The sequence below is a fragment of the Kogia breviceps genome, chromosome 7 (assembly GCF_026419965.1).
Source record: "Kogia breviceps isolate mKogBre1 chromosome 7, mKogBre1 haplotype 1, whole genome shotgun sequence".
Taxonomy (NCBI): Eukaryota; Metazoa; Chordata; class Mammalia; order Artiodactyla; family Physeteridae; genus Kogia; species Kogia breviceps.
This window is the reverse complement of record NC_081316.1, coordinates 19,798,749-19,816,473: the sequence shown is the minus strand read 5'-3', so window position 1 is coordinate 19,816,473 and position 17,725 is coordinate 19,798,749. Positions and strand designations below refer to the sequence as shown.

Below are 17,725 nucleotides of genomic sequence, written 5' to 3'. Positions count from 1 at the left end.
CTGGAGCCTAGGCCATGGGGCACAGACATCCATGCGATCTATTACTTTCCTGTAACAATTCTTGAGATGTCATTCAAATACTATAATAACTGAGCTTTGAAAGTGCACAATTCTGTGGCAGCTGGTGCGTTTACAAAATTGCACCACCATCACCACTGTCTAGTTCCAGAGCATTCTCATCACCCCAGAGGGGAACCCTGGACCCGTGAGCAGCTACTCCCCATTCTCCCCTCCCTCCAGCCCCTGGCAATACCAGTCGACTTCCTGCCTCTGGGATTTCCCTGTTCTGGACCTTTCACACCAATTCAGTCATACATCTGGGGGGCACTCCCTCCCTCCCTGAGCGCACACTGTTTCATCAGAGACAGTGCCTGGGGTAGCGTGTGAGTGTAATTAAAAGTGTTTGGAATTTGTTTTTCTTTAAAGAAAGCCTGAATTGGGGGTAGCCTGGTCATTCCAACATAGCATCTAAGACAAAACAGGAACCCCATGGCTTCTGCCTTATCTAAGTGCATGTTTGTTTCAGCCTTGAGTGTTTCCAGACAGATGTGTTGATTGGCTGGAAATTAATTTTCTCTGCCTGTCAAGGTAACGAGCCCGGCCCCATTCTACCCAGGCGACTTGGAGCCCTGGTTTTCATGCTGGGTTCCTTGGAGCCCTGGGAACTGACTCGCATTTGCTGACAACTCATCCGAGTCTGCGCGGTGAACAGGCAAGGGGCAGGTTGCCAGGTTGTCTTGAGTTAATTGGCAGTCGGGAGGGGCCGCCTTCTACCAGATGAATTCAGCGTGATCGCTCTGGAAACACAGTGCCTCGGACCAGCCTCCTGGCTGAGGATGAATTGGTCCCCTTCTCACTTATCCCAGAGGAAGGCTGTGTGATGCATCTGCACGTCCTACAAAGTCCCATCTGCATTTGTGGAGGCGTGCGGCGCTCCCGTGTCCTCAGCAAGCAGATGGGGCGCCCTGGGCACTGGCTGGGCACCAAACGAGGAGCATCTTTCCCTGCGTTGGTTACCAGGCGCTGCCCTCTCTCTGCCTGGCTCGGTCTCTATGGCGATAGTAAACAGGGAGCCGGGAGGGAGGTGTTGGCTCCACGTATACCTGCCTGTTCTTGCCCTGACACGGAATGCTCATGTAGTCGTTTACTCTTTATTTAAAACATTCACAGCACAGAACAGTAAACACAGCAAAAGCCTTCGTCAAGCCCTGTAAATAAGTTCTGAAAAACGTCAGCCAACAAGATGGTCAGAAAACCTCTCTGCCGCCTTTTCCCACACGAAGAGAGTCACCTTGTTGCTTTGTACGCGTTTCCTTTTGTTCACATAAATGTTCACGCACAGAAATGGAGAACAGCCCACGGCCTCCGCAGGACGGTGTGGTGGAAAAGAAGTTTGCTTCTGCCGGGCCTCCGGCTGGATGTCTGTGGGCACAGCTGATCGTCCTGGGACCTCAGGAGGTCACTTACGCGGAGTCATAACACAGCGTGGTCCCGAACATTGACCTGGGTTTTCTCATCTCCGCCTCATACCTGCCCCTCGTTGGGTGCAGAGCTGGGAGGGCGGCATGCGTTTTACAAACGTGGAAACAGCTTAGCAAGGGGAACACTCTTGTCCAAGGGCATAAACTACGAAATGGCAGTCATTCTGGCTATACGGCCAGAATCCAACACCTTCTCCACGACTCCAGCTCCTAGGATGCTCGCTGCTGTTCCCGGTGCCTCTTCCATCATAAAGCACATAACCTACCACCTTAGCAACGAGAAAGCCTTGGAAACTACCCAGAAGCCAGTGGAGACTGACTCAGCATCCCCACAGCAGACCCCACAGGTAGCTCTGCTATTCTCTGGAAAAAAGACATGAAACGTGGCAGTTTATACATGAAGCATTAGCCAACCACCCACACCAAGTTTTCCAGATCATCCTTCTAACGCTAATAACTTCTCCCCTCGGTTGCCTTGCACTTTAAAAGCCGCAGTGCGCTTTTTTGCAGTTACCCATGTGACTCTTACACACTGCTCCATGAAGGGGGGAAGATTTGTCTCCTCCAGTTAGATGGTGAAGCCATCGCCAAGTGATGGACTTGCCGAAAGTCAGGTAACTAATGTAGCAGTCAGCAGTTGCTGCATAAGAAACTGCCCCCAAACTTAGTGGCTCAAAACGATAACCATTTATCTCATGACCATGTAAATCAGCAAATTTGGCTGGGCTCTGTGCAGCATTCAGGACAAGCAGAAAAGGTACGGCCTCTGGAAATCTGGACTCAGAACTGGGACAGTGTCACCGACACTGTGTTCTGTTGGACAAGGTCACAGGGCCAGCTGGGATTCAGGGGCTGGGCAAACAGACCTTGTCTCTTCATGGAAAGACTTCAAAGTCACATTGCAAGTGGGTGTGGATACCAGGAGGGGAATAATTGCAGCTATTTTCACGAACGGTCTACTGCAGTCGACTGCCACCTGCCATCTCCGGTAATCTTAATTTCGTCTTTCCTGAAAACTTCCTGCGAGCCTCACAGACAAAGATGTTTGCTCCTGCCTGTTGGTTGCCCCCTGGCTTTGTTCGCACCTCTTGTCAAGCCCTGGTCCCAACCAGATGGGAGCTGCTTCGGGGCCAAGACCCTGCATCTCCAGCCCCTGACCAGAGCCTGGCACGTGGGGCTTCACGAAGCGCTGGTGGGTGGACGTCGTTGACCGCGGGGGTCTGAGCCCATCTGGTTCCTGCACCTCTGCTCTCCCTGCCTCAGAGACAGCCGAGGGCCCTTCAACCCCAGCTTCCACCAGCCCCAGGGAGCCCAGGCCCCTCCAAGATGCTGATGGGAACTGAGTGGGCCTCCGCCTCCAACTGCTTTGTATGTTAGAATCTGGGCGAGATTTCACTGGAGAAGAGGCACCCACCATGACAGGCTGGGAAAGAGATTTAAAAGCCCTCCAAATACTTGAAAGAAGTACAGCTCTGAGGAGCTCGGCTGAGCTTGGAGAAAATGTGTGCAGCTGAGACAGCACGCCTGCGTTGAGCCCCAGCCCCGCCACTGCCGGGCACCTTCACACTCGCCCACGTGGGCATGTGGCCCTTGGAGGTGGCCACGTCAACTGTCAGATGGGACCGGTTATAAGAACAAGCCCGCCTTGGGTGCTTGTGAAGATGGGCACAGATGCTGCAGCTTTGGAGGGCCCTGTGTGTTCCCCCACGCTTTCTCGGGTATCTTTTCATTCACTTCAGTTGTCTGCAGAGGATGATGGGAGAATCCGTGAAGATGGGGAATCAATACATAGGGTGCCTGCCATATGCTGGCAGGAAGTGGGCCTCAGGAACTGACCCCGCTCACTGCTGTTGATACTGAGACTTTGAAGCTGATACTGACACATCCCCTCATGCCACGCCCACATGGGACGGTGGCCTGCCTCGGCGTGAGGTCATGTGAACGTGCCCACAGGCCGGAGTGATTCAGCCCCATCACGAGCCTTTTCAGGCATCAGGCTCTCGCTCTGACCCCGTTAGCTCGGAGCTCCAGCCAGCTGGTGGCAGCGGAGATATGGCAGCCGGCAAAGGCCTCGGAGGGGTGTCATTCCGGGCCACTGCACACTGACAAGCCCTCAGCCCTCTCTGTTCCTACCCTGATATCCAAGGAAATTCCTCCTGCGAACTCAGTTTTTAATAGTCCCCAAATGTTGCAGTATGATTCGTGTTAAATGTGACACAGAACCAGATGCAGATAAGTTAAATGTTGCTGGTTTGGGGTGTTAGTGGCATTTATGAATTTTGTAGGAAAACATTTACTCACTGAAATTTCACAGTAAAAAAAAAAAAAAATCACTCCCTTTAGTACGCTCTTACAGCACTCATTTTTGCCTGTGTTATTTAGGTTAATGAGAGTCTTTAAATGAGCTTCAGGATTCCCCCCTCCCCAAAGAATCAAGCTTTAAAGCACCATTTTCACGAAACATAGTATTTTCCTAAAACATGGTATTTTCCTTTTCCTTTCTTATCTATGAAAGCTCATGACACACTGTGAAACCGATCAACCCCTGGACCAGCTTTTCTCAGTAACAGACCTCTGCATATTCCTCTCCTCTCGCTTAAATAAGAACTTCAGCCTCCTGAACCTTCCCTGAATTTCAGAAAGTCTGGCCCAAGGGTTAATGATCAGAGGAGTCAGACCACGTAGAAACAAAGAACAGCAGTCCAGCAGGAGAGCTGGTAGCAATTTAAACCATAGATCAGTGGTGTAGCAGAGTGGCAGGACCTCTACGTCCTCCCTGAACGACCTAGAAGCCAGCGTCTGATGCACATTCCTAAGTTGTTTTTACAGAAACCAGACTTCCACCAGATGGAAACTGTTGGCCACAAGCACATAGACCCCGGACCAGCTGGAACCAGAAGGTTGATGACCGAGACTCCCAAATCATCACCCTGTTACCTCACCACCAGCCAATCAGACAATTGTGCATGAGCTGATCACACACCCCAAGATCCTCTCCCTCACCCTGTCTTTAAAAAACCTTCTCTGAAAGCCACCGGGGAGCTCGGGTCCTTTGAGCACTAGCTGCCCGCTCTCCTTGATTGACACCTGGAATAAACGCTGTACTTTCCTTAACCACAAGCCTGTGTCCGTAGATTGGCTTTATTGAGTGCATGAGCAGATCCAAGTTCGGCTTGGTGATAATAGCCAGCATTCAGCAGGTGTTGGTTTCCTTACCTTTGGACTGAAATTTATGTTGGGTTTTGTTTTTACCGTCACGGAGGCTTTTCTTTCTATCTCTTAACTCATTTTCTCTGGACAGCTGCCCCGTGGGGGTTCATGGACATAAACACACAAGCCACCCTCTCCTGACCAGTGTTCACCACCTGATCAGATCCTTAGACCCTGAGAGGTTTCCACTCCCTAACACTGAGCAAGTGGTTTCTCTGAACCCAGAGTTAGCCTGGGTTCCTGCCACTTCTGGGCTGGTGTTTGGACCCAGAGCTGCCCAGACTCATCCTGACCGTGGGGGCCCCAGCACAGCTCTGTGTGGGGTGGTCAGCAGCGGCCATCTGGTCTCCGTGCTTTCTTGGGGGAATTCCAGCCTCTTGAATCCTCTGAATTGCACGTCGTCTGAATTTCTAAAAGGAAATGTTAAGAGATTAAAGGAGAAGACAGCCTGGCTAAGATCCAGAAGGGTTCTGAGGAGGATGCTCAGGGATTCTTCTGGCAGTGATAGTTCTTGGGAAAGTTTGTGCATATTCATGAACACGCACACACGCGCACGCATGCACACACGTGCGTGCGCGCACACACCCCCAAAACCACACCCCGATCGGATCTTCCTTCACTGACCAAGTGTATGAATAACCTTTGCGCCATTATATAATAACCTCTGGACGAGGGGTCCGGGGTTGGCTGTGAGTTAGAGGTTTTTTCCACACGTCTATTGACCGGGCTGGGGCTTAAGCCATGGGAAGGCTCTGTGTGCGACCCCAGCGTGCTCAGAACAGCACTGAGGGGACAGCTGGCCCATCGCAGCTGCTCAGCAAACCACCATTTGGAGATGCTTCCCTTTGTTCCTCTCGTAGATTTGCTGTTTGTGCATTGTCTGTCTGCCTCCTTCGTCTCTGTGCTTACTAGAGTCTAGGACAGTCTCACCTGCAGAATGGCTGTATCGTGTTACACAAGTACAGATACTTGGTATGGCTCTGAACTCTAAACAGCAACACTGTTTCTGCATGACGGTGTTACCATAAACTGAGAGGCTTGCGCTGTGCGCGTACGAGCTTGCGGTTTCTGTGGGTCAGGCCTGGGCTTGGTTCCGCTGGATCCTTTGCTCAGCATGGTGGCTGGGCTGTGTCCTTATCAGAAACTTGACTGGGGAAGGATCCCTTCCAAGCCATCTCAGCCTGTCAGCAGAAGTGAGTCCCCTGGGTTTGTAGGACTGAATGCTTCCGTTTCTTGTTGGCTGGAGGCTGCAGGCCCCTCTCAGCAGACAGAGGCCACCCCCGGTTCCTCCCAGGTGGGATTCCCCAAGAGGGCCACCTGCTTCGTCCCACCGGCAAGAGACAGAGACGCAGTGAGAAAGGCGCCGCAATCTCGTAAGTGACAGAGTCGTGTGACTGCACGCACCCTGTCCCCTTTGCCATATCCTGCCAGCTAGAGGCACGTCCTAGGTCCCCCTACACACACTCACATGGAGGGAATCTCACTGGGACGTGGGATCCTTAGGGCCACTCTAACAGTCTCTCTGCCATGGAGCCCATTAGCATATTTTTAAACCCCACGTGGGGTCTGGTGGTACTTCGTAAAATGTCACATCAAGAGAAGGAAAGTAGGAACCAAACAGAAAAGTGCGAGCTGGGGCTTCTCCAGTGTTAGTGGTGGGGTTTTTCTCTACCTGGTGTCCTTTGGAAAGCTTTGGTTATTCCGAACCTGTTTTGTCAGGAGGCTTAGAGTCTTCCAGAGCCCATTGTATCCTGCCGCCACTTCTCCTGTCATCGGTCCTGCTTTGAAGCTAAGAGATTCTTGGAATAACTCCCCAGGTTAATGTGCTGTGAGCCTTTGAGGTATGGCGGGGTGGGAGGTGAGGTTTTGACTCGTATTTCCGGCTCAGTCCTTCTCAATCCTTTCAGAAACCATCTCTCACAGCAGCTCTCAGTCTCCCAGCTCTAAGAAGCACGATACACCCATTTATAAAAACAGTTATGTGCGACGATCCCTTTCTCTTTAAATGGAATTCTTATCCCCCAAACCCCCAATACACCTAATTCCAAAAAAATAATATCACACTCTTTATCAACCAATGCCCAGTCAGGAACAAACCAACACCTCTGCAGGTGCTTCAAACAGAGAGGATGGGATAAGGGAAATTGGTTTCAAAAGTACAGGAAGGGGGACTTCCCTGGTGGTGCAGTGGATACGACTCCACACTCCCAATGCAGTGGGCCCGGGTTCAATCCCTGGTCAGATCCCACATGCATGCTGCAACTAAGGAGCCTGCCTGCCGCAACTAAGAACCAGCGCAACCCCCCCCCCAAATTATTTTTTAAGTACGGGAAGGACTGGAGGAAGAGAAAGGGACAGGTGATGCCACCCAGAGACGGGTCGTGGCAAAATGCCACCGCTGCCCCTTGGTTAGGGTATCGAAAAGAGCCAAGAGGCGTTCCTCGGGGTGTGCAGAGCCTTCCCACCGGGGACACCAGAGCTGTGGCACTTCCCTGCGGCCTGGCACCAGGGTCTCCTCACCAGGGCCCCTTTGACTGTTGTCCTGGCAACGGGGTCTGGGAAACGCAGTGTCCATACTTACCCCCCTCCCAGGGTGCAGAAGGGTGGGAGGGAGACAGAGTACCAAAGGGGGCGCACACCCTGCGCTGGGGTGGCAGGGAGGTATGAGAGGGCCCCGTGACGGTGCAGGATTATTTCGGTGTGTGCATGCTCTGGGGCCACCAGACCGGAAACCTTCTGCTCAGGGAGGTGCCACGATTGTCCCAGACGCTGCCTGATATGCGTACACACCTGAGGGTCCCTGCCGCTAGGGGTGTGGTTTGGGGACTCGGTGAGCATCATGGAAGGGCTCCAGATGAACAAAGAATATTCTTCACTTAATGTTGAAGGTGCTGGCATTTCTGGAGAATCCAGTGTGTGTTTGATCCATGCCCAAAACCCCGTGTCTCGTGTGACAAGAATGTAGGTCTGAGCTCAAAGATCCGTCCTCCTGCAGCCGGCACGTGCTTACAGTACTTTCCAGCCCTGGGGCAGAGGGCCTCCAAACCAGCCCCGGGACACAGGACTGCGCCCCCCCCGCCCCCGTGAGAACACTGCCAGGCCCTCTGCAGCTTGCAAGGTGGTGCCAGAGCCCGATTCCACCTGCAGCTGCCTTCAGAAAGAACAGAGCTTTCCTGGAAAGTAGGGTTTGCACACTGTTGAGATTCCGTTGACCCCAGACCCCACCGCTCCCTACCGTCTGACGCCTGTTCCTTTACCCACGGCCCGCCCGGAGACACTTGGGTCTGTGACTCCTGCACGTAACTCTGGTTTGTTTATTAAACCCAAGGGACAGATACCCATTGAGAACTGAGCCCGGGCTGGGTGCCAGGGAGGAAGCGTCAGAGACGAGAAAGCGAGTGTGTGCCCATGAGCAGCGCACACTCTGGGAAACCCCACACACCCCGACGTGCAGGCCTGTTGGCTGTGACACACGCGAATGGGACTTGAGAGAGGTGCTGGGTCCTCCCGGGAAGGAACACAGAGCCCGCCTGCGAGACCGGGTCTCTACGCGGAGAGCAGAGGCATCCCGAAGTCCTGGGTGCTAACTGGAGCCGAGGGAGATGCTGGGTGGGATCCAGGGAGGGGTCCCACCTCAGCCCTGTGGTACCAGGCAGAGGCGGGGCCCGACATCCTAGGGGCGTGCACTGGGCTTCTTTGGGTTCTGGAAGGAAGCTCTGAGTTTTAGGTCTTCTTTGAAAAGAGAAGAAGTCTGAATCCCCAGCCTGTGCTCCGTCCCTACCACCGTGAGTGAGAGAGTGTGTGTGCGCGCGCGTGCGTGTGCGTGTGCGTGCATGTGTGCGCGTGCGCGTGCATGTGTGCGCGCGTGCGTGCGTGTGCGTGTGCACGCACGGGCGCACACACGCGCGCACATGAGCCTCAAGAACACGCAACTGTCAGTCCTGCCAGTTTCTAAGTCACCAGAGGCAGGTGTTCTGCAGAGAGAAGTAAATGCGTCTCAGTGTCTTCGGTCTCCCGCCCGGGAAGCTCCGTGGGTGTGATGGGTGCGGTCTCCCGCTGCTCTGTTCATGGCGCAGCCACCGAGCACCCTCGGTGCTGCGCGTCCATCCCCTGAGAGTCGGTGCCCTGTTCATCCCCACTCCCCTGCTGCAAGAACAAACACACTGGTCTCATCTGCTCCGGCCGCCCTGACCAGGGCTCACACAGCAGATGCTTACTTCTCACGGTTCTGGAAGCTGGAGCCGAAGGTCAAGGCACCGGGTTTGTCTCTGGAGAGGGTTCTCTTCTCGGTTTGCAGGCGGCTGTCTTCTCCTGCTCCCTCGCAGGGTGGGAGGAGTGAGCTCTGGTCTCCTCCTCTCCTTATAAGGGCTCTAATCCCCTGATGGGGGCTTACCCCCCATGACCTCCTCTAACCCTAATCACCTCCAAGTGCCACCCCACAGGAGGGGGGGTTAGGTCTGCAACATGTGAGTTTGAGGGGAGGGAGAACACAGTTCAGTCCATGACGCAGCGCAAAGCTTCAGGAACGTCCCTAAAGACCCGTAACCCGTGGGCGTGTCAGGGAGGGGATGCAGACCCAGGCCGTCGCGAGGAGCTAATCCTTTGCTGTCTCTGGAGGCGTCAGCAGGAAGGACCACGTCCGTGCGTGTGTGTGGCTGCCTGGGCCACGTCCACCTTTGTGATAAGCCGGTTGGACAGGTGACGATCCCGCACAGCGCTTTACAGTCTCTGCAGCGCATTCGTGTGTTCCGTGGGAACGTGGGGGTGTCTGGGGGCACAGGCCTGGGGACACAGGGGTGTCCAGGCCAGACTTGCCTCTGCCCGCCTGGAGCTACCTCCCAGCTGTCTCGTGGTTTTCAGCTCGTCCTTCCAAGAGGACGTGCTCTTGCTGGCCCGTTTTTCCTGAAGCTGAACCTCCAGGTGGATGAGAAACTCGCCGAAGGTCACAAACCGGGAACGGCCAGCCCTGCACCTAGAGCCTGGGGTTTGCCCGCCGCCCGCTCCCCCATCGGCCTGCCGTGCAGCTCAGCAACCTGGAAGGAGGTGGAAGCTCCCCTCCTGCGTGCAGCCCCAGCAGATTGCCCTCCGAGGGGGACGGGGCACCTCCAAGGACACGAGCCTTTGAGCCGCCCGCGGGGAGGGGACTTGTGGCTGAGGGCCATGTGCGTGGCGTGGAGCGCAGAGAAGGGGGCCGGGCTGTGGTGGAAAACCCGCTCCTGTCTCCACTGCCGCCTCCCATGGGCTCCCTCCTGGGGAGTGGCAGCCACAGCCCCTGGGCCTCCCGCGTGCGAGGCACGGGCTGTTTCTGTGACCCCTGCTTTGCCCAGAGGCCAGTTATCTGAGGGTGGAGGGAAGGGGCTCTGAAGAAGCAGGACTCCACTTAGGTCTGGCCCTCAGGGTAGCAGGATCAGGGAACCGTTCAGATCAGCCGCGACGCCCAGTCAGGGACCCGCATTTTACCTCCTAGGAGGAAGCCCACGGCCTACACGTCCCAGCCCACCTTGGTCTCCGTCCCCACCGGTCAGCTGAGAGCCGTGCGTCCCCGGGAGTGTGAGGCAAGAGGTGGGGACATGGCGCGGGCACAGGGCTGGGGTAAGAGGTTCCAGGCCCACTTTTACCTGGCTGTGTGCCCTTAGGCCACTCACTTAACTTCTCTGGGCCAGTGTCCTCATCTCTGAGTCTTCATGGGGCATTTATTCCGACACGATTGCGTGAACAGGACTCAGAGGGTGAGTTATACCTTGAACTAGGTGGCGTCAAGCCACACCAATGTAAGGGGAGCAGGGGTTTTTGCACTCTTTACGTTAGCACTGAAATAAAAATACTAACAGCCCTAACATCCCATTTTAATAACTCATGCCTTAATTATCCAATTAACAAGTAAGTGGTTGAATTACTTGATAATCAACTTCGGAGAATTTATTATTATCCCCGTCTGACAAATAAGAGGCTGGACCCAGGCCACGCAGCCGGTGGGGACAGATCTGGGACCTGGCAGTCGCCTGGCCACACGGCCTGCCTTTCGGGGTCCAGAGAACCTTGACCGAGAATCACCAACCCTTTGGACCAACAGAAATCCTGCAGCTCAGACAGGTGAGGGGTGGTGTCCAAGGACACACAGTGAGCTCGTGGCAGCTGTTTAAGAAAAGAAACTGATGACAGATGAGAAAAGGGAACCAGAGCTCAGGCTCTACCCCATTGATGCTTCCCAAACACGAGCCTAGAGGTGAGAGGATGTCGCTGAGAAGGAGACGGGCTTGGTCCCCGCCCCCCGAAGCAAGACTCGGCCCCCCGCCCCTGCCTCCCATCCTGCAAACCTCTCACCACCAGCCTTCACGCTGAATGCACAGAGTGTCACTGAATTTCCCCCCAGGTCCCTCCAAACCGCACCACGTCCCGTTCCCGCCTCCCCCCACTAGGGATGCATGGACCAAAGGAAGGCATGACAGACAGCATCAGCCAAGACCAACTTCACAGAGATGCCGTCCCTCCCTTTGGCCTTGGCTCAACTGGGTGGCGCAGCGAAAATGGACTTCGCTGCCCGGCCGTCCACCCTGCAGAACGCCGGGCTCGGAAACTGCCGGGACTGAAAAAAAAAACCCTGTGTCACAAAATGAGAAAGCAATTACTCTGGACAACGGTGACAACACCCTCTAAGTGTTACCTCGGCCCCGTGCTTATCGCAGGGTTGAATCGTTCTCCTCTCCCCGCTAATGGCATGCGTAATTGCACTGGCTTTCCAGGCGTCCTTCACCCGTACTTATTTAGACTAGTGACTGATGCATTGCCATGGAAACCGGCACTAGGGGAAAAAAAAAAAAAAAAAAAAAAACCATCCCCAGTACAGTGGGAAGTGAAAGGATGCAGCTCCAACCTGGAGCTTTACAACTTGTGTCAAAGAACCGAATTTTCAGCCGATCCCAAGGTGCGGCCTCCAAAAGTCAAATCTGTGAACCTCCCCCGTGGATTAAACACTCGGAGCCGTCTTTCTTCTTCCTCTGATTCTTGCCCCCTTTTGTTCCGCAATTCTGACCCCAGAGGGCTGCAACTTTTTTCCTCTTGGATTAACGGACAATAGCAGATGAGGCCGGCCTCGTGGACGTGGGCTCCGCATGGACCCGGACAAGCAGTTGGGACCAGGCTGAGTGAGATGGTCACGCCCAGGTTAGAGATGATGGCTGAGAATTCCCGGTTCAAGAAGAAAGTTCATTTTGGAGGTACGATGCCGTCTCCGGGACCTGCTCCCGGTGGACGGGCCGAGTCTTTGTTCTTGACCCGCCGGGGATGGTGCTGGGCGAGACGGGGTGGCTGGCTGTGTAGGCGATGGCTTTGCACTGGGTGTGTTTTAAAATGACTGTGTTTCTGGTGGTTGTGTTTCACCAGGGAAGGCTATTGTTTCCATAACGGCTTTTTACTGCTCCCGAGACGGAAGGGAAGATCCAGGTAGAGCCGTCAAATCACCCGGGCAGACTGCGGCCTCTCGGGCGCTGTTGGCGTCCCAGGGCCCCTTCCGTATTCTCGAGAGTCCTTTTGAGCCTCCAGGCGGGGTTAAGGCCAAGTGGAGCATCTATTCCTAGTAGGCACTGTGACTAAACTCCAAGGGCGGATGACTGCATTGTGTGTCGCTGTGACTTAAATGCATAGGTCTGTCCAGGCTTCCTGTGTGTCCTCCCTGACAGACTGTATGGCACCTCCCCCCACACTGGAGCAGGGCGGTGTATGCCTCCCCACCTGTCCAGCCAGCCCTCCTTCAAAGAAGGCATGGCTACTGTGGTTTTTAGTTCTGTTGTTGGTGGTTTTTTTTTAATCAAGTGGACTCCGGTTGCTCCTCCACCGTTGTAGCCGTTGAGAAAAGAAAACACCATCTGTATTTTCAGATTGCATCGCCTTCTTCACTTTCTACAGTTGGTTTTTACCAACTGCTCCCTCTCTCTCACTCCCAGAAGTGGAGGACAGAGGACACGGCTGGCTTTTGCAAGGCCTCCGGCCGGGGAGCTTGGCAACCTGGTCGGATAAGACGCCTCTCCTTGAAGGAGCCCCCTCCCGGGTGTCACTCTGAGGTGTGCAAAGAGAGACTGAGCCACGGATGGTCGAGGCTCTGGCCACCCCCCCCCCTTCCCAGTCCACTCACTGGTCATCACCCACCAGCGTCGGGCAGGGGCATGTAGCATCTTTGGGGGGGGCAGCTTGGTGGGTTGCAGGGTGTGAGTACCTAAGAGGCTGGCACCATTTGTGAGGTCACTGCCAGGGTGGGTCTTTGTGCGACCCTTTGGCGCCATTGGGATCCACTTGACCCTCCCCCCAAGCCACCCCGCTCCTTCTAGGGATGCATACAGTTACTCCCTTGGTCCTGAGCCGTGCTTAGCCCAAGACGTGCCTGCCTCGACGCCGAGCTGGGAAGACTCAGCTGCCTTCCCACACAAACAGGGCGGTTTCCTCGCGTTCAACAGGTCCCTTTTGCTCTGTGTCCTATTTCCTAAGCTTCAGCTGCCAGTGCCCCTAAAAAAGATTTTAAGGAACTAAAAAGAATCCTTCCACCCCCAGTCGGTCCCTGGGTTTAAATCCAGCTCTGCTGGCCCCCCTTGTGTGCCCTTGGGCATCTCACTTCACCTCTCTGGGCCCCGGCGGTGGGAGGGGGCCCAGCCCTGCCTCGGGTGTTGTAAGGTTGGAGAGAGGGGCTCCACGGCGGGGGCTCCCCTGCACCTCGGTTCTGTGCCAGGCGCTGCAGTTGGCAGGGAAAGGCTGCGGTCAAGCGGGACCCAAGAGGTGGCGCTTTCTTGGGGGGAGGTCTTGGTGTTGGCGGGGCGGGCGTTGGGCGGAGGCAGGGGGCTGGGAAAGCCAAAGGAGGCTCAGCCCAGGCATTCTGGCAGGACAGAGGGAAGGGCGCCGCTGCTCCCCGGGGCCTGGCTGCTGGATTCAGTGCCAGAAAAGTCTTTTCCGGGTCGTGGCATGTTTTCAAACACCCTGCCCCTCTGCATGGCCACGCCAGCCCCGGGCTGCTGGGCCGGGGCAGGTCAGCTTCCCCCGGCCCCTGCGCATTCCCTGTGATGGAGAGAGACGAGCAGGGCCTCCTTGGCTTGGACCCTCCAGCCGAGCTTAGCAACAACATGCAGTCAGGCTCTGAGTCCTCCATTTACTATAATTTCCATTTAAACTGCCTGTCTGGCTCCATGTATTGGTATAAATGTTTCCACTAAGCCGCCTGGGCTGATTTAAAAAAAAAAAAAAAAAAGAAAACATTCTAATTACTAGAGTAGAAAGCAACTCATTGACAGCCAGCAGCTTTTTTCATTTGTCCAGCCAATTTGGGAGGGTGGAGATGGGGGAAACGTGGCCAGGAAGCCAGCTTAGTCAGCTTCCCTGCAGTGGTGCTCCAGCCTCGCTTGGCCCGAGATTGGCGAGACGGGGAGAGAGAGGTGGGCAAAGCGGAGCTTCAGACCCCCGGTCACGGCGCCGGGTGCCCGGGCAGGAGACGTCCAGTGAGTGAATGGGGATCTTGGTGTCGGGAGGTGCATCTCCGTCCGCACCGTGGCCTTGGGCAAGACCCGCTCATTCTCAGATGCGGGTCCTGAATCTGAAGGCCTGGGGTCCAGGTTTCCTACATTCCCTAGTAATTCTCAAGGGCAGCCTCGTAAGTCATCTTCTGCAGGGGACTACTCATCTCGAAGCTTTGTCCTTTAAGGATGCAAAGGGGAGACTTGCCTGGTGGGCCAGTGGTTAAGACTTCACCTTCTAATGCAGAGGATGTGGGTTCGATCCATAGTCGGGGAGCTAGGATCCCACAGGCCTTGGGGCCAAAACACCGAAAGAGAAAACAGAAACAATCTTGTAACAAATTCAATAAAGACTTTAAAAATGATCTACATCAAAAAAAAGAAATCTTAAAAGACAACTTTTCCTAAAAGATGCGAAGGGGAGGATGCGGTCAAGTGCATGGTGTCCCCTTGAGCCGGGTTAGGAGCCCAGCCCTGCCACTCACGAGCTGAGCACCTCGCAAGTTGTCCCATGGTGTCTGGTCTCCTGGTAGCACAGACGTCCCTCGTGGAGCTGCCAGGTGGCGACAGCAGAGGCGTTAGGAGAGCGATCTGAAAACCAGTCCATCACTCGTGAGCTGTGTGACTTGGGGTGGTCACTTAACCTCTCTGTGCTTGGTTTCCTCCCCTGTAACAACAGCGCCTGTCTCATGGGGCTGTTGGTGACTAAACCAGAGAAGATGTGTCTTAGCGGTCGGGATGGTGCTGGGATTGGCTTCCAGAAACAGAGCCCTCGGGAGATGCTACCTAAACACGGGGTTTTCCCTGTCCCCCCCACCCCCCCAACAGGAAGGCGGGGCCAGACCCAGCTCTTTCCTCCTGCCTCAGTCCTCAGCCGGCTTGGCTTCCACAATCCAGATGGGAAAGGGAGCCATGCCCTGGGGAGGCCTGGTTTGGGAAGGAAAGCCCCTCCCAGCAGACGCCCACTCCCATCTCAACGGCCAAGACCTGGTCACGCGGCTGCTGCTGGAAGACGGCTGGGGAAGTGGGTTCTTGGCCACCCAGTCCCCATGGAGGGAAAGGAGGCAGTGCTTAGAAATAGGTGTTGAGTGGCTGTCAGAGGGCGCTGGTCGGAAGGAAGGCCACCTTGGCACAGGGCAGAGCGGTCTCTGCTCCCAGGTGTGCTGGGCGGTGCGGGGCAGTGGTTAGGACAACCAGCTGCAGGGCTGGACCACCTGGGCTGGAGTCCCGGCCGCCGCTCAGCCTCACCGACACAGCGCAGGGCACCACTGCTGAGGGCGTAGGGTTGCCGGAGCATCGCAAGGAGCTCACATGCTTTGCACTTAGAAACAGTGCGTGGCCACTGGGTGTCACCTGTGATGGTGATGGCGGGCGATAGATGTCCACAGATCAGGACGAGGCCGGCGGCAGTGACGCCCCTGTGGTCCCCCCCCCCCGCCCCCAGTCCTTGTCCTCGAGCCCTGCTCTGGGAGGCTGGCCTCTCCCTCCCTTTGGGTCCTCCTGCCTTCGGACCACTTAGCAAGCATCGCGGCTGAGCCACGGCCACGGTCCTTGGCCGCGGGCACCCTCGGCTACCTGGCGCACGGGCCTATCTTGCCGAGGCTGAATGGATGAAGCTGGTGCTGGTGGGCCTCGGCTGGTGGGTGCCCGAGCCCCACTGCCCCTAGGCTCTGTGAGGGCTTCACAGCTGCGCCTGGTGTGGGGCAGGAAGACCGCTTCCTGAGGTTACAGCTCCCCGAGCAGCCTTCGCTCAGCAATGCGACTACTGTTAATTCTCCAGGTGTTAATTCTCCAGGTGTGTTTTCTGTCATCTTAAAACACAATGGTCAACCGGCTAGGCCATCTAAGGGAAGAAACCAAGCGTGCTGGGGATGCCCACTTCTCTGAGGTGCTTTCCGTTTATCCTGGGAAGGAAAATCAGCCTCACGCCCGCACCTTCCTTTGCCTTTGGTTTCTGGAGTCCGTAGGTTTGGCTCTCATGGGGTGCCAGTGTGTCTGGGGACCCTACAGGGCTGGGGACGGCTGGCACTCCCCGTACCCACGCCCCCATGCCCGCTCTAAGGGAATTCAAGACGCACGGTTATTTTTGAAAACTTACAGCAGCCCCGGCCACTGGGACCTTACCCAGCTGTGTGAGCACAGGACCAGTTTTCCCGATGACACACGTGTGCACACGCGGGGGGGGGGGGGCACGGAGAGATACTCCAGGGAGCTGGGAACAAAGAGAACCGATGGCCCAGTCACAAGTCGGTGCCATAGCCCACCGTAGCGGTGGCTTCTACTACTGAAATCAAGATGCTTCAGGGGAAGAGAGTGAGGTCCCAGGGCAGGCGGGGCTGCATGCAGGCCCCTAGGGGAAGGGCCGTCATTTGGACAGAGCCTGGTTCCATTCTCTGAAGGAGGAATTGTTGTGTAGTGGCCGCAGGCACGGAGCAAACCATTTATCCACCTTTGCACAGAGGAGAGGACAAGGGTCAGAGGGCCCAGCAGTCAGCTGGGTCTCACCATGATTCTGCAGAGTCGGAAATTGAATCGAGCTCCTGCAAACAGCGAGATGCACTTCCTAGAGAAGTACTTTGCTTCCACCTGGACAGTTTTGGTTTTTTTTTTTGTTTTTTTTTTTGTTTTTTTTTTTAACATCTTTATTTGAGTATAACTGTTTTACAATAGTGTGTTAGTTTCTCCTTTACAACAAAGTGAATCAGTTATACATATACATATGTTCCCATATCTCTTCCCTCTTGTGTCACCCTCCCTCCCACCCTCCCTATCCCACCCCTCTAGGTGGTCACAAAGCACAGAGGTGAACTCCCTGTGCTATGCTGCAGCTTCCCACTAGCTATCTAATTTACATTTGGTAGTGTTCACCTGGACAGTTTTTTGACCTGCGAGCAAGATTCTGAGTTCTTTAACTAAGATGGGTTTAAACAGTTTTCTGAGCAAGTTTTGCCCCACTGTGCTATCCCTACAGGGATGGTCTCTTTGCGGTCGTGGTGGGCAGATAATGGCCGAAGATGTCTGTGTCCTGATGCCTGGAACAGGTGACTCTGTCCGGATACATGGCAAAGGGCAAGTAAGGTCACAGATGGAATAAAGGCTGCTAGCCGACTGACTTCAAGATGAAGAGATGATCCTGGATTATCCCTGAAGGCCCCTGTAATCCCAAGCATCCTTAAGAGTGGAGGAGACAGACAGAGGGGGCTCAGGGTGATGGCCTCTGAAAGGACTTGACCCGCCGGTGCTGGCTTGGGAGGAGGAGGGAGGGGCCATGAGCCAAGGACTGGGGGCGCCTCTAGAAAGCCAGAAAAGGCAAGGGAACAGGTTCATCCCGGGAGCCTCCTGCAGCCACGAGCCCCGCCCTCACCTTGATCTTAACCCAGAGAGACCCCCGCTGGATGCTGACCTACAGAACTGTAGGGTAATGAACTCCTGTTGTCCTGGGCCAGCAGGTTTGGGGTCATTCGTGACAGCTGCCACGGGGAGCTGATCTCCCGTCCTTAGGCTGTTATTGAAGAGCAGGGTCCCTATTTTCCCTCTCCT

At 55.3% G+C, this 17,725-nt stretch overlaps 1 protein-coding gene across 2 annotated transcripts in view; it reads left to right on the top strand.

The window, feature by feature from the left end:
* The window catches only part of SHANK2 (SH3 and multiple ankyrin repeat domains 2), a 469,020-nt gene that overhangs the window by 247,089 nt on the left and 204,206 nt on the right, over positions 1-17,725 (top strand). The window lies entirely within an intron of this gene.